This window comes from Gracilinanus agilis, chromosome 5, assembly GCF_016433145.1.
Source record: "Gracilinanus agilis isolate LMUSP501 chromosome 5, AgileGrace, whole genome shotgun sequence".
NCBI classification, from domain to species: domain Eukaryota; kingdom Metazoa; phylum Chordata; class Mammalia; order Didelphimorphia; family Didelphidae; genus Gracilinanus; species Gracilinanus agilis.
Genome location: NC_058134.1, coordinates 167192343 through 167209409, shown reverse-complemented (window position 1 = coordinate 167209409; position 17067 = coordinate 167192343).

Below are 17067 nucleotides of genomic sequence, written 5' to 3'. Positions count from 1 at the left end.
ATCTGAGATAAATTTTTTACTTATCTGGAGATTATGTATTCTTTTATTATTGATTTTTGTTCTTCTAAATTGTCCTTCACTTCAGAATATTGGTATTCCAATATTTTGTTTCTTTAATAAGTCTTGCCAACTTGGATTCAGGTTTTTAAAATTATTTCTCTTGTGCATTCCACAAATTATGTCCTTTATTACTTAATCATTCATTTCAAGATTCTATTTTTTTCTTGAACTATTCTGGTACATTGACTTTCTTAATCTCTCCTTTTATGAGTCACCCAAGGGTTAGATCCCAAAGATCTCTCATCCATTTCCTGCATTGGGGGAATTCATTTTCAATGGTCTAGGTAGGACGGCAGTAGAAGAAACAAAATTCCTACTAAAAAAGCATGTGCATTTATTCAGTAGCTTAAAAAACATTGGACTTCAAATCAGAAAACATACTCTGGTTACACAATTGAGGAGAAGTTACTTAACTCATTAATTTCAATTTCCTCATCTGCATAATACAAATAATAATTACAATATCTATTTGTCATTGATAGAAAGTCTTTTTAATGCAGAAAATTATATAAACATAATATGTAACTATAATCATCATGGGGCAATGACAAATTGGTCATTTACATTCTAATATTTAGTTTGTTATCTTGTACTCAATGAATTCTATTTTTTATCCTGAGGAAAACAAAAAAAAAGCCCAACTTTCTGAAGGTTTTTATAACATCAAATAGGCATTAGGAACATTTTGACAACTTGAATTAGACACACATATTTTAGTTACCTAGATATACACAATTTTTCTAATAAATAGAAAATGTTCTGAGGCAAAATGTGCTTTAAATTTTGTTAAATATTCAGCATTCACAAAATAGTTTGAGATATCAAATGACCTAGAACATATTATCTATTCTCAACAAGTGGTCTTAGTGGCAATAAAACAGAACAAGAGTTATTTCCTATTATTGATTCTTAAAAAAAATCCTTTTCTTTCCCCTATTCAGATACCATTTCACCATGATCCTCACCTTCTTTTCTTAACTTTTTGGAAAAGTCTTTGCCCAAGTCCTCTATTTTACCATCAGCAGTTTTCTCAAGTTCTTGTCATATAGGTTCAATGAACTTTTTTTTAAAACTCTTACCTTCACTCTTAGAATCAATACTGTGCATTGGTTCCAAGGCAGAATTGCATTAAGGGCTGCGCAATAGAGGTTAAGTGACTTGCCGAGGGTAACACAGCTAGGAAGTGTCTGAGGCCATATTTGAACATAGGACTTCTCACCTTAGGCCTAACTCTCAATCCACTGAGCTACCTAACTGCTGAACTCAATGAACTTTTAAAAAATATTTTTTTCCCAATTACATTTAAAAACAGTTTTTAACATTCCATACTTAAAATTTTGAATTCCAAATTCTCTCTCTCACTGCACCCCTGAACACAATTAAGTGGATTAACATTTTGATATGTTATACATACGCAGTCACAAAACCCCTATTTCCATATTGTAAAAGAAAACACAGACCAAAAGGGATGGGGAAGAAAAAGAAAGAAAGTAAGAACAGTGTGTTTCAATTTGCATTGAGATTCCATTAGTTCCTTCTCTGGGGGTAGATAGTATTTTTAATCGTAAGTCTTGGGAATAGTCTTGGATCATGATATTGCTGACTAAAGAAAAGTCATTCAAAGTTGATAATCAAACAATATTGCTGTTAATGTGTACACTACTTTTCTGTTCCGCTCAGTTCATTCTGCATCAGTACATGTTTTGAGATTTTTCTTAAAGTATCCTACTCACCATTTCCTATAGCACAATAATATTCTATCCCAATCATATACCACCATTTGTTCATTCACCAATTTTAAAAAATTCCAGATTACATCTAAATATAATTTTTATAATTGTTTTCTAACATTTTGCCATCCAGGTTTTCTCCTTCCCTGAAATACTTTCCCCACTCTAAGAAGGCAGGTATTATAATATAGGATATATATATATATATCCTATATCATAATATATATATATGTATATATATATATATATCCTCGAGTGCATATTTCCATGTTGTAATGTTGTGAAACAATACATATAATTGCTTACATTAGAGAAAAAATAATGGAGGGAATAAAGTGAAGAATTATATGTTTCAATCATCATTCAGATTCTGTCAGCTCCTTTTATGGCTTTGGAAAGCCTTTTTGTCATGGTTCATAGAGATATCCTGGATCCTTACCTTAATTTTTATAGGGAAGTCATTCACAAATGATCATAGGACAATATTATTGTTACTGTGCACAGTTTTATCCTGATTTTGCTCATTTTATTCTGCATCACTTCATATGAATGTTCCTAGACTTTTTTAAACCCTTAACTTCTGTGTATTGGCTCCAAGGCAGAAGATTGGTAAGGGTAGGCAATGGGGGCCAAGTGATTTGCCCAGGGTCAGACAGCTCAGAAGTGTCTGAGGCTAGATTTGAACCTAGGACCTCCCGTCTCTAGGCCTGACTCTCAATCCACTGAGCTACCCAGCTGGCCCAGATCCTTGATTTTTTATGATCATCTTACTTGTCATTTCTTACGGCAAAATACTATGCCTTCAAATAACATACCACAACTTATGTATCCATTCACCAAATCATGAATATTTCTTCAGTTTCCAGTATTTCAACACCACTAAAAATGTTGTTATATTTTTGCCATTTTTTATTTTTAGAAAAATTTTCCATGGTTACATGATTCATGTTTTTACTTTCCCCTTCACCCCTTCAAACCACCCCCCATATCCAACATACATTCCCACTGGTTTTAACATGTGTTATCATGTTAAATGTTACCATGTTAATCAAGACTTATTTACATATTATTGATAGTTGCCTTGGTGTAGTCCTTTTGGTCTACATCCCCAATCATGTCTGCATGAACCCAAGTGTTCAAGCATTTGTTTTTCTTATGTGTTTCCTCTCCTGTAGTTCTTCCTCTGAATGTGGGTAGCGTTCTTTACCATACCTAAGAATTGTCTTGGGTCATTGCATTGCTGCTAGTTCAGAAGTCCATTACATTCCATTTTACCACAGTGTATTGGTCTCTGTGTACAATGTTCTGTCTCTGCTCCTTTCACTCTGCATCAATTCCTGGAGGACTTTCCACTTCACATGGAATTCCTCCAGTTTATTATTCCTTTGAGCAGAATAGCATACCATCACTAACATATAACACAACTTGTTCAGCCATTCCCCAATTGAAGGACATACCCTCGTTTTCCAGTTTTTTGCTACCACAAAAAGCTTGGCTATAAATATGTTCGTACAAGTCTGTTTATCTATGACCTCTTTGGGGTACAAACCCAGTAATGGTATGGCTGGATCAAAGGACAGGCATTCTTTTATAGCCCTTTGAGCGTAGTTCCAAATTGCCATCCAGAATGGTTGGATCAGTTCACAGCTCCACCAGCAATGCATTAATGTCCCAATTTTGCCACATCCTCTCCAACATTCATTTCTCTCCCCTTCTTTCATTTTAGCCAATCTGCTAGGTGTGAGGTGATACCTGTTATGTTTGTAATAATAGAAATACTGGGAAGCTGATGGTTTGGCCTGGGCCAGATGTCTGCAAGACACTCTCCTCCCCAACACAGGCTTGAGTGAGTGGGGAGGGGCAAATGCTCCTTGCTCTCAAACCCCTCCTACTCTGCAGTTGGTTTTCAGTTGAATATGGAGGCAAGGCAATGACTTCTGACAAGGCTCAGCAAAGCTAATCTCTAATGATGTTCTCCTCAATTTATATTCCCCACAGGTCTGGTTAAGGACTGAGTAGAAGCTAGATATCTTGATGTCAAAGACTAAGAAGGAACAGACTTCTTAGGCTGGCAACTGACAGGGATCAAGCTTAATGGCTGTAATGAGTATTCTCAAATAATTCCCAGGCACAGATATTAAAGACAAAGCTTATATTGATAAAAGCTGGAAGGGGAAGGTTAATATTGGAAAAAAAATACACACACACAGAAAGACTTACATAAAATCATGAAGATTGATACAAGTATAACCAAGAGAACATTCTATACAGCAACAGAAATACTCTTTGAAAAATGACTTCTGTATGCACACCTCTAGAGAAAAAAAAATGATAAAACAGAAATAAAACAGTTTTATATATATATATATATATATCTTTTTGTCAAATTATGCCTTCTTCAGTGGGAATAGGGAAGGAAAGGATAGAGTTAACTGGGCATTTAAATGTAACATATATGTGTTAATTATATATATGTATATATTGTTTATAGATCTACATATTAAAGGTAGTAGGGTAATTGTCTGTATCTTAAGACCTTGGGGAAACTTGTTGAAGTTTTGTTGTTTTGTTGAAGGGAAGATGGCCTTCATTCCTTCTCCTTAGTGCTACTGACTCACATGGTAAAACGTAGTTGTATTCTCATTGTGAGAGGTTTTTTTTTTTTTTTTTACTGAGATGTAAACTGATTTTACACTGCTTCTAGTGATAATTCAAACTGATCTGTACTGAATTTCTTTTAGCAGGTAAGTGGCAATTAGAGGTCTGACCATATTACGACACAGTATGTTTTGCTGTTCCTCCTAGATAAGATTTTCTCTTTGGTCTCTAGTGAGACAACAGTTATCACATTATCTCCAAATACTTCTGTATTTGTTGCCACAGCAGCTGAGGGTATTTGCACAAACTAGATACCTGTGTTTGGACTTTAATGACATAGAGTTTGCCAAGTTGGAAGTTCATACATTGCATTTATGTAGTGGGAAGAAAGATATTTCATAGAGATATCATAAAGGAGAGTTGTTAGGATGATTTTAATCTTATCTTCCCACTGAGCTCTGCTGTGAATGGTTTGGACATTAAGAAATATTATTTTCAGTGTAATAAATAGCAAGAAAATATTAACTATCATGGAAGATACATGGGCAGTTTCTTACATTCAGGTTTTGAACCTTACTCAACATATTTAGGAATTTTTAAAAGGTAGCAAACACAATAAGAAAAAAAGTTCCTTTAAGTCTTTTAATAAGTTGATGTTTACTTAAGGAAATGTGGAGATAATGTATGCTTAGCAGGTTGAACAATCTCAAAAAGCTGTATAAAATTTGATTGTTTGGGGGATTAAAATGAATTATTTTTTAAGTTTCTGTTATACATTTTCCTCAGTGATAACAGTATTGGGTCCACAGTTGGCATATAAAGTATCTTTCTTGAATGATGGCTGAGTGTAAAACCCCATGCCCAAAATAGGAAATACTTTTCAGCTTCTCATAGGTACAAAAACCTTACCTAACTTCTTTATAATTTTGGCATTACAAGTAAGCACAAAATAAAGCTGCTTATATTTTTAGATGAAATTCCCTGAAAAAGCAGCCTGAAAGTAATACAAACAAACCAAGGAATTAGCAAATGAATGATGAAAATGAATTTATTGTTTATCCTGGGCAAGGAAAAAACAATATTAGAGGTTCAAGAGATTTACACATATTTGCAGATTATATTTATGTATATATCTATATGTGTATATATGTGCACATACATATACATATACATCCATGTGAAATAAATCCTTGAGCATGTTGTCTGGTACAAGAATTGTGTTTCCTTTGGCTAATTTCAACACAACCAAGAATTCACATTTGAAAGCTAATTTCTTCTCTGCTTGTTTTCTACATGACACATTATTTCAATCTGCACTATGAAGTATAAGACAATGTTTGTACTTTTGAAAATGTAGTCCATTATAGCACCAAATGACCAAAATTTACAGCAGGGGGAAAATAAAATGAACATTCTAAAGAAATTTCTCTTTCACCCTTGTGTTCTATTCATTGCTTTTACACTGTAATTTGAACATCTAATAATTTAGAGTTGTAACTACCAATTATGACTACTGTTGTAAGGTAAGCACATTGAAATGCCCAGGGTAAGTAACTTGAAAGATATTTTAAAATAAAATTTTCAAGAATAATTCAATTGAAGATAGAACAAAATTATTGTATCTACCTGGTTTGTGGCTCCTATATTACCAGAACTGAAGTTCATACATTGGGATCCTGGCTTTTGGATTGAGGGTTGATCATGTCTGTCTTCTACAAAGTGTCATCTTTTTATCTTTTCATTCACTTGACTTCATATCATGATGGTTATAATATTCTCTCTTCTCTAACCACTTTCCAGTTTTGAATTTCAGGTCTGATAATCATTATAAAATGAACATTATCATTTCTGGAAAGGATGATCCAACAAATTGCCTTCCTGAGACTTTAATATCCAAAATATTCCTCTCTGGTCTACACTCCACCATATATGTTAGGACTAGGAAACAAATGATCTCTATTATATGCCACAATGTTGGAAGGAGGAATCTCAGAGATTACTCCGATGAATTATTGTTCAATATCTCAGCTGCCTTTCCCTAATATAAGTATGAAAATAATGCCATTTCTATCTAAATTTCATCAAACTGGGTACTGTGAAAACTTGGCAACTCTCAGCAGTGTAAAGATCTGGGATAATCCCGAAAGACTTATGATGAGAAATTGCTATCCACCTCCAGAGAAAGAAGTTGGAGTTGGATGAATGTGGATAAAGGTATATTATCACATCGATGTACTTATGGATTTGTTTGGGGGTTTCTGTTTTGTATGAGTGTGCTCTTACAACAATGATCAGTATGGAAGTTTTTGCATGATAATGAAAATAAAAAAAATTTTAAATAAATTTTATCACACTGGGACAATAGCCAGTTACGTCATGGTAAGTGCTGTACTTGAAGCCGTCCACCAACTCCACGAAAATTCCTAATGGGTTGGACACTTACAAAGGGGAACCAAGGACTGAGTGAAAATGGGTAGCGGGTTAAAAACTAGTGGAAAGAGAACATAAGGCGAGAATAAAGACATGCAGACATAGAAAGTTTCGGGATAAGATAGACAGACAGCTAGTAAGCTCTGATGCTCAAGAGTTTTATTCTCAACTGACTTGTTGTGACCTTTATTGGGGTTACAACAGTATGGGGGGAAGGGGAGAGCCCAGTGGCTTGATACATTAACATTATGAGGTAATCATCATAAAATACAAACTGTCAGAATGTAAAACAATAGGTAGAGCTAAAATCTGGATCAGGAGCCTATCTGACCTAAGGCATCTACTGATGTTTGATACATATGTTAATTGATCATTGAAGGTAAAGGGAAGAGACTGAGATACTGACCTGTCTTCTGGAGTGTAGCATTAGGGAAGGACTAGGGATTTGGCAAGGTTGATGTTCAATTAGACTCAAGATTACAGAGATCAATCATTAGCAGTATAAGAGTTAAGTTTTTGAGCATTCTTAAAATAATATCACACTTAATGTATGCCTGGATTGCTACAGTACTATAATTATATCTTAGCTTCTAGAGTCATTCACTGTTTCATGTATATCAGATTTCTTACAACAGGTAGACTTTAAAACTCCTTAATGGTCAAGATTAATCATTCCATTTTTCTCTAGATCTCCAAATTCCCAGCATGGAACGAAATACATAGCAAACAATTAAATAACTATTTATTTGAGTTAATTATGCCTACTTTTATCCTAAGATGCAACAAAAAAAGCAAATTCTGGAAAATTGTCCATATCTGTATATGTCAAAAATATCAGTCTTATTCTGCATTTTTAGATTATACCCTCTCTGTTGGGAGGTGTTATAAGGATGAAAGGATTTGAGCATATGAACATGATATGCAGAGAATATGCAGATGCAGGGAAGAGATTCTAGAATGTGGAGGTGGAAGAGGAGAGACAGTTACTGGGTTTGGGGCTATCTTCTCTCTGGTGTTTGACCTGAAGAGACTATTTCCTTGTGGCTATTTTCTACTTTTCTTTCCTATCTACCTGTTTCCCTGCTGACTGATTGTTACATCTAATGAGATTCCTGGTGTAATCCTGAACCATCTTGGTTTGGAGTCCTTCTGGATCCAGTACCTCTTTCTGGGCCCTGTCCTGCCTAACTGCCAAAACTCACTACCACTATTACCATCAAAGCGTGGGTGGGGAGATGGGGTTGGGTTAGTATAGGTTATCTATATTAGGGACTGGATCTTTAGATAGGTACAGATCAGAGTAGTTCCATCTCTGTGAAGACTTCCCATGAGGGAACAACTTTAGATCTGTGGGAAGTTTAGATAGTGATTATTAGTTTAGGTTATCCAAATTCCCCTTTTCTACCTTCCCTTTTTATAATAAACCATATCATCCCTGTTATATATTGATCTGTGTTTCTTACCTCTGCCTGTCACCCCACATGCAACCTACTGAAACTGGTTCTATTGGCCTTCCAAAACAGTTTCATCTTCTCATATTGGCCCGATCTGAACCATCTAATCCCATCCCCAACACCCACCAACATTACAGAGGTGACTACTATATGTCATCATTGGTCCATGGAAATTTAGTTGATTATTGTCTATTGAGGATTCTTAAGTATTTCAAAATTGGTTTTCTTTGTGATTTTGTTCTTACATAAATTGTTCTGGTTCTACTTCATTAATGTTTAAATAAAGCTAAGAAAAATATACAACATAGCTCATCTTTTCTGAGAAAGAAAGTCAAATTACTTATATAGATTTGGAAAAAAGGGAATTGAAAATAATTGAAGAGAAAATAAATGAGGTTATCAGAAAATTGGCCATCCTAAACACATGTTAAAATACTAATCACTTGGACAAAATGAAAGAGTACTTACAAAAATTAAAAAAAGACATTGCCATATAAACAAAAGAAGTAATATATTATTTAAATAGTACTTCATATTAAATTTATATTAAGCAAAAAAAGTATACAACAGATATATCAAAGAGAAAAAATAAAAACACTGGCCCCCTCAATTTTACAATTCTAGAACGCAACAATATTAATATGGAGCACACTGAATACTAATTAAAAGAAAAAATATGGAAATGGAACAAAAATACGTTATACTGTAGCTTAAATGGGAAAAGAAGCAGTAGTGATCATGATAAAAAACAAAGGTTAAAAATCAAAATCAAAAGAAAAGAGCAGCACTTAATTGTGATTAAAGGTAACATAAGCAATGAATTAACATCAATATTAAACAATATGCATAGATATTATGTACTTATTTTGAAAGTAAGCCAAACATATTTCCAAATTAACCATGTTTGAAAAGAAAACATGTACACACATAGAAAAAGTTAAAAAATGCTTCAATACGCACTAAGTTTATCAGTTTTCACTTTGGAGATGGATTAGATTTTTCATCACATGTCCTTTGGAATATAATTGACTTCTGTACTAGCAGCAATGCAATGACCCAGGACAATTCTGAGGGATTTATGGTAAAGAATGCTACCCACATTCAGAGGAAGAACTGCAGGAGTAGAAACACAGAAGGAAAGCAACTGCTTGAACACATGGGTTGAGGCAGATATGATTGGGGATGTAGACTCGAAATTACCACAACAATGCAACTATCAACAATTTGGAAATAGGTCTTGATCAATGACACATGTTAAAACCAGTGGAAATGTGCATCGGCTATGGGAGGGGGATGTAGGGGGCGAGTTAAGGGGAAAGTAAGAGCATGAATCATGTAACCATGTTAATTTTTCTAAAAAATAATAATTATTAAATGTTTTAAAAAATTAATATTATAGTTGCAGAACCATCAAAGTGACAGAATGAGATAATTTTCCTGTGGAAGAAAACTTGGAAGTAGGGAAAGATGGTCTGATTTCCTGGACTAAGATGGGAACTAACTCTCCAACAAGGCCACATCAATGAGGCCAGCACAGGTCCAAGATCCTGCTAAGCTAAATTCAGAGCATATCCATCCTTTGAAGTTCTGAGCCACAGTGAAAATCCCCATTGAAGACCTGAGCTCTAATTCAAGGCAGCTCACAGTATTTCTGGTCAGTCCAAGCTAACAGCAAGTCCTGAGAGAAAATGAATCAGCAGTGGGAGGTGGCTTCCAGAGCTCTTATCCTATAGGACATTATACCTCCTGGGAAGAATTAAAACTTATAGACAACCAGGACTAGAATTGAACATAGCAGCAGGAAAAATATTGAAACTTATTTTGGGTACACTCCTCCTAAGGAAAATAACACATCTTTAAGATAAATAGAAAGTTTAAGGAAAAAGGTTTAAAAATGACCAAAAATAAAGGGAAAACACTCCTAAACACTGAAAATTATTATGGAATCAAGGAAAAATAAGACTTAAACTAAGAAAGAGGCAATGAAAACTGCATGTAAAAATAAAAAAGAAAAATTAAAATTAATCCCAGGATCTGGAAGAGCTCAAAATGGCTTTCAAAAATCAAATAAAAGAGGGAGAGGAGAAATAAGGAAAAGAAATGAAAGCAATGCAGGAAAAAATAACACGTTAGGGAACAAAATTGAGAAAATAGCTAAAAACGCACAAAAATTTAATGAAAAGAAAAACTACAGCTTTTTGAGGGCTTCTGGGTTAAGATGGTGGCAGAGTAAAAAGCAGTGGCTTAACCTCTCCTAACCAAAACATACAGGACTCCTCAAGGGGACATAAAAACAAATCCAGACGAACGGAGGGACCCCACAACAGGGCACAGCTTGGAAGATATGTGGAATCGGGGAATTTCCATGCTATAAATGGGTGAAACAACTCTCACTAAATCACAGGCTGAGCAACCCTTTACCCCACACACACCACCTACAGTGCCAAAGGCAGCGCAAAAGAATTAGAGCAAGTTTGGGGCACCCATTGAGTCATTGGCAGCCCCAGGGCCTGCTCCTGAGAGCAGCAAGACTTAAGACCCCAAAAGGTAAAAGAACTCTTGCGGACTTTGAGCTCAGACTCTGAGCACAGGCTCGGGTAGAGGCGGACACAGGATTGAGCGAAGGCTCTGAAACCTTGAGTGGGGAACCAGTGCAGACAGGTATATGACTGTGGAAGTAGCGCCCTGAGACTTGTAAAGGAGCCTCCAGCAGAGGATCAAGCAAGGGGGACCACCAGGAGGCTTGACCTTGAAAACAACCAGACCTGAGACCTCAAGAGCCTAAAGAGTGCAGACAGACCCTGAGCATGAGGATAAAGCTGAGATGTTGCTGGGCTAAAAATGGCAACCCAGAATCAAAAAGCCCAGAAGAGAAAGATTAACAACAAGAAGAAGAAATCCTTAACACTCGACAACTTTTACACAGAGAAAATCCAGACAACAGAGCAAACAGAAGAGGAGAACAAACAAGCAATCACATCTGAACCCTCCCAAAATAATGAAAACTGGTCACAAGCTCTTGAAGAGTTCAAATCTGAGATGACAAGAAAGTTGGAAAAGATTTGGCTAGAGAAATGGGAAATAGCTCAAAAGGAAATCAGGTAAAAAAAACAGTTTAAAAGGAAGAGTTTTGCAATTGGAAAGTGAGGCTCAGAAATCAGATGAACTGATAAGCAAATTGAACACCAGAAATGACAAGATTGAAAAGGAAAACCAAAAGATTATAACCAAAAACCAGTCCCTAAAGGCGAGAATTGAGCAATTAGAAGCTAATGATCTCTCAAGATAGCAAGAACAAATAAAACAAAGTCAAAAGACTGAAAAATAGAAGGAAACATGAAATATCTCAATGAGAAAGTGACAGACCAAGAAAACCAGTCTAGAAGAGACAATCTGAGAATAATTGGTCTTCCTGAAAAAGCAGAAATTAATAGAAATTTGGACTCCATACTAATATTCAGCAAAACTGCCCTGAAGTTCCACAACAAAAGGGCAATATAGACATTGAAAGGATCCATAGATCACCTTCCACACTAGACCCAGAAAAGACAACCCCCAGGAAGATAATAGCCAAATTCTTCCAACATAAAGAGCTTCCAAGTAAAAGAAAAAATTTTAAAAGGAGTTAGAAAGAGACAATTCAGATACCAAGGAGCACCAAACAGGATCACACAGGTTTGGAATATGATATTCAGAAAGGCAAGAGAACTGGGACTTCAACCACGGATCAACTATCCATTAAAACTGACTATATTCTTCCAAGAGAAAAGTATGGGCTTTCAACAAGATAGAAGATTTCCAAGTATTTGCACAGAAAAGACCAGGACTAAATGGTAAGTTTGAAATCCAACCACAAAATTCAAGAGAAACATGAAAAGGTAAATAAGAAACAAAGGGGAAAGAAAGAAAACTCATATTTTTTTAAATTTGCATTTTTAAGGGCTTCAATAAGATATAATTATCTATATTCCTATGTGGAGAAATGATATGTATAATTCTCTGTAGTGAACTCTATTCACTATTATAGTATTCACTATTATAGTAATCAGAAGAATAATTCATACAGAGAGGGTTGAATATTAAATGGTCAAAGATGATATGGGGCAGTAGGAAAGAGGGGGGGTGAATAGTAGGGGACACTAAGAGAAACTTCAGTGAATAAGAAAAATAGGATATTCTATTACACACAAAGAGGGCATGGGAAGGGGAGGGGACAAATACTATTATAAGAAGAAGAGGAAGAGAGCATTAAGAGGTAATATTTAAACTTTACTCTCAGTGTAATCAACCCGGAGAGGGAAGAGTACCTACATTATCCACTGGGATATAAAACTCTATCTAACCCTACTGATAATGTCAGAAGGGATAAACCAAAGGGAGCAGGGGAGTGGGGAGGTCAAAAAAGGGACGGGAGAAGAAGGGGGAGGGAATTCATTAGGCCTTTAAAAATAAAAAGAGGGGAATAATAAAGGAGGGGGGAAAAGGGAAGTCAATCAAGGGAGGGGATAAGGGACACTGGCTTAAAGAAAACCACTGGCTTAAAAGGAAATAGTTTAAGAAGAAGAGGTAGGACTAGGGGAGGATACAAAAATGTCAGTGAATGCAAAACTGATAATTGTAACTCTGAATGTGAATGGGATGAACTTGCTCATAAAAAGGAAGCAAATAGCAGAGTGGATCAGAAACCAAAATCATACCATATGTTGTCTACAAGAAACACATATGAGGCAGGTAGACATACACAAGTTTAAGGTTAAGGGCTTGAGCAAAATCTTTTGGGCATCAAATGAGAAAAAGAAGGCAAGAGTGGCTATCAAGTTTTTTGACAAAGCCAAAGTAAAAATAGATATGAATAAAAAAGTCAGGGAAGGTCATTATATCCTGATTAAAGGCAGTATAGACAATGAGGAAATAACAGTACTCAATATGTATGCACCAAGTACATACCATCCAAATTCATAAAAAAAAAAAAAACTGGCAGAGCTCAAGAAGGAAACAGATAGTAAAACCGTAATAGTGGGAGATCTAAATATTCCTCTTTCAGATCTAGATGAATCAAACCAAAAAATAAATAAGAAAGAGGTAAGAGAGGTGAATAAAGTCCTAAAAAAATAGATTTAATTGATATGTGGAGAAAAACAAATAGAGACAAAATTTCAGCTGCACATGGTACATTCACAAAAATTGACCATGTAATAGGGCATAGAAACATTGCAAACAAATGCAAAAGAGCAGAAATGATAAATGTAACCTTCTCAGATCATAATGCAATAAAAATAATAATTAGTAAGGGCATCTGGAGAGGCAAATCAAAAACTAATTGGAAATTAAATAATATGATTCTCCAAAACCAGTTAGTCAAAGAAGAAATCACAGAAACAATCAACAATTTCATTGAAGAGAATGACAATGATGAGAAATTCTACCAAACTCTGTGGGATGCAGACAAGGCAGCACTCAGGGGGAAATTTATATCCTTGGGTGCATACATTAACAAATTAGGGAGGGCAGGGATTAGTTAATTGGGCATGCAAATTAAAAAACTAGAAAGTGAGCAAATTAAAAATCCCCAGATGAAAACTAAATTAGAAATACTAAAAATCAAGAGAAAAATTAATAAAATCAAAAGTAAAAGAACTATTGAATTAATAAATAAGACTAGAAGGTGGTATTTGAAAAAACAGATAAAATAGACAAAGTACTGGTCAATCTAATAAAAAAAAGGAAAGAAGAAAACCAAATTGGCAGTGTCAAAGATGAAAAGGGATACCTCACCTCTAATGAAGGAGAAATTACAGCAATCATTAAAAACTATTTTGCCCAATTATATGGTAATAAATATAACAATCTAGGAGATATGGATGAATATTTACAAATATATAAATTTCCTAGATCAATAGCAGAAGAAATAGAAATCCTAAATAATCCCATATCAGAAAATGAAATTGAACAAGCCATCAAAGAACACCCTAAGAAAAAATCGCCAGGACCTGATGGATTCACAAGTGAATTCTATCAGATATTTAAAGAGCAACTAATCCCAATACTATGCAAATTATTTGATATAATAAGCAAAGAAAGAGTTCTACCAAATTCCTTTTATGACACAAATATGGTACTGATTCCAAAGCCAGGGAGATCAAAAACACAGAAAGAAAACTACAGACCAATCTCCCTAATGAGCATAGATGCAAAAATCTTAAATAGAATACTAGCAAAGAGAGTCCAGCAAGTAATCAAGATCATCCATCATGATCAGGTGGGATTTATACCAGGAATGCAAGGATGGTTCAACATTAGGAAAACCATCCACATAATTGACCATATCAACAATCTAACAAACAAAAATCACATGATTATCTCAATAGATGCTAAAAAAGACTTTGACAAAATACAACATCCATTCCTATTGAAAACACTGAAAAGTATAGGAATAGAAAGACCTTTCCTAAAAATAATAAACAGTATATACCTAAAACCATCAACAAGCATTATATGCAATGGGGATAAATTAGAAGCCTTCCCAATAATATCAGGAGTGAAACAAGGATGCTCATTATCACCTCTATTATTCAACATAGTACTAAAAACACTAGCAGTAGCAATTAGTGAAGAAAAAGAAATTGAAGGTATCAAAATAGGCAATGAGGAGACTAAGCTATCACTCTTTGCAGATGAGATGATGGTATACTTTAAAAATCCTAGAGAGTCAACTGAGAAGCTTGTAGAAATAATCAACAACTTTAGCAGAGTTACAGTATCCAAAATAAATGCACATAAATCATCAGCATTTCTACATATTTCCAACACATTAGAGTAGCAAGAGGTAGAAAGAGAAATACCATTTAAAATCACCCTAGACAATATAAATTACTTAGGAATCTATCTACCAAAACAAACACAGAAATTATATGAAAACAACTACAAAACACTTTCCAAAGGAATAAAACTAGATCTAAACAATTGGAAAACCATTAATTGCTCCTGGGTAGGACGAGCTAAAATAATAAAAATGACCATTCTACCCAAATTAATTTACCTATTTAGTTCCATACCTATCAAACTACCAAAAAACTTCTTTACTGAATTAGGAAAAACTATAATAAATTTCATTTGGAATAACAAAAGATCAAAAATATCAAGGGAAATAATGGGAAAAAAAACTGTGAAAGAAGGGGGCCTAGCAGTACCAGATATTAAACTATACTATAAAGCAGCAGTCATCAACACAATATGGTACTGGCTAAGAGACTGAAGGGAGATTCAGCTGAATAGACTTGGGTAAATGACGTCAGCAAGACAGTGTATGATAAACCCAAAGAACAGAACTTTTGGAACATGAATCCACTATTTGACAAAAACTCCTGGGAAATTTGGACAACAATATGGGAGAGATTAGGTTTAGATCAACATCTCACACCCTACACCAAGATAAATTCAGAATGGGTGAATGACTTCAATATAAAGAGGGAAACTATAAATAAGCTAAGTGAACACAGAATAGTATTTTTTTCAGATCTCTGGGAAAGGAAAATTTTTAAAACCAAGAAATAGTTAGAGAAAATTTAAAAATGTGAACTAAATGGTTTTGATTATATTAAACTAAAAATCTTTTGTACAAACAAAAACAATGCAGCCAAAATCAGAAGGGAAACAACAAATTGGGAAAAAAACCTTCATAATGAAAAACTCTGACAGGGGTCTAATTACTCAAATATACAAGGAGTTAAATCAATTGTATAAAAAATTGAGCCATTCCCCAATTGATAAATGGGCAAGAGACATGAACAGACAATTTTCAGGTAAAGAAATCAAAAGTATCAATAACCACATAGTGTTCTAAATCTCTAATAATTAAACAAATGCTAATCAAAACAACTCTGAGGTATCACCTCACACCTAGCAGATTGGCTAAAATGAAAGAAGGGGAGAGTAATGAATGCTGGAGGGGATGTGGCCAAATTGGGACATTAATGCATTGCTGGTGGAGTTGTGAAATGATCCAACCATTCTGGCTGGCAATTTGGAACTATGCTCAAAGGGCTATAAAAGAATGCCTACCCTTTGATCCAGCCATGCCATTGTTGTGTTTATACCCCAAAGAGATCATAGATAAACAGAGTTTATATGAAAATATTTATAGCTGCACTTTTTGTGGTGGCAAAAAACTGGAAAAGCAGGATATGTCCTTCAATTGGTGAATGGCTGAACAAATTGTGGTATATGCTGGTGATGGAATACTATTGTGCTCAAAGGAATAGTAAACTGGAGGAATTCCATGTGAATTGGAAAGACCTCCAGGAATTGATGCAGAGTGAAAGGAGCAGAGCCAGAATAACATTTTACACAGAGACTGGTATACTATGGTAAAATCGAATGTAACAGACTTCTGTACCAGCAGCTATGCAATGACACAGGACAGTTGTGAGGGATTTATGGTAAAGAACGCTACTCACATTCAGAGGAAGAACTGCAGGAGAGGAAACATATAAGAAAAACAACTGCTTGAACGCATGGGTTGAGGTGGACATGATTTGGGATGTAGACTCAAAACTACCACACCAATGCAAATAACAATAACTTGGAAATAGTTCTTGATCAATGACACATGTTAAAAACAGTGGAAATGTGCATTGGTCATGGGTGGTTGGAGTGCTGGGGGTGAAGAAGAAAGTAGGAGCATGAATCATGTAACCATGTTAAAATGAATATTAATAAATGGTTAAAAAAAGAAAAGAAAAACTACATAAAAGCCCCCTACCCACCTTTCACTCTTAGCATTTATACTGTCTCTC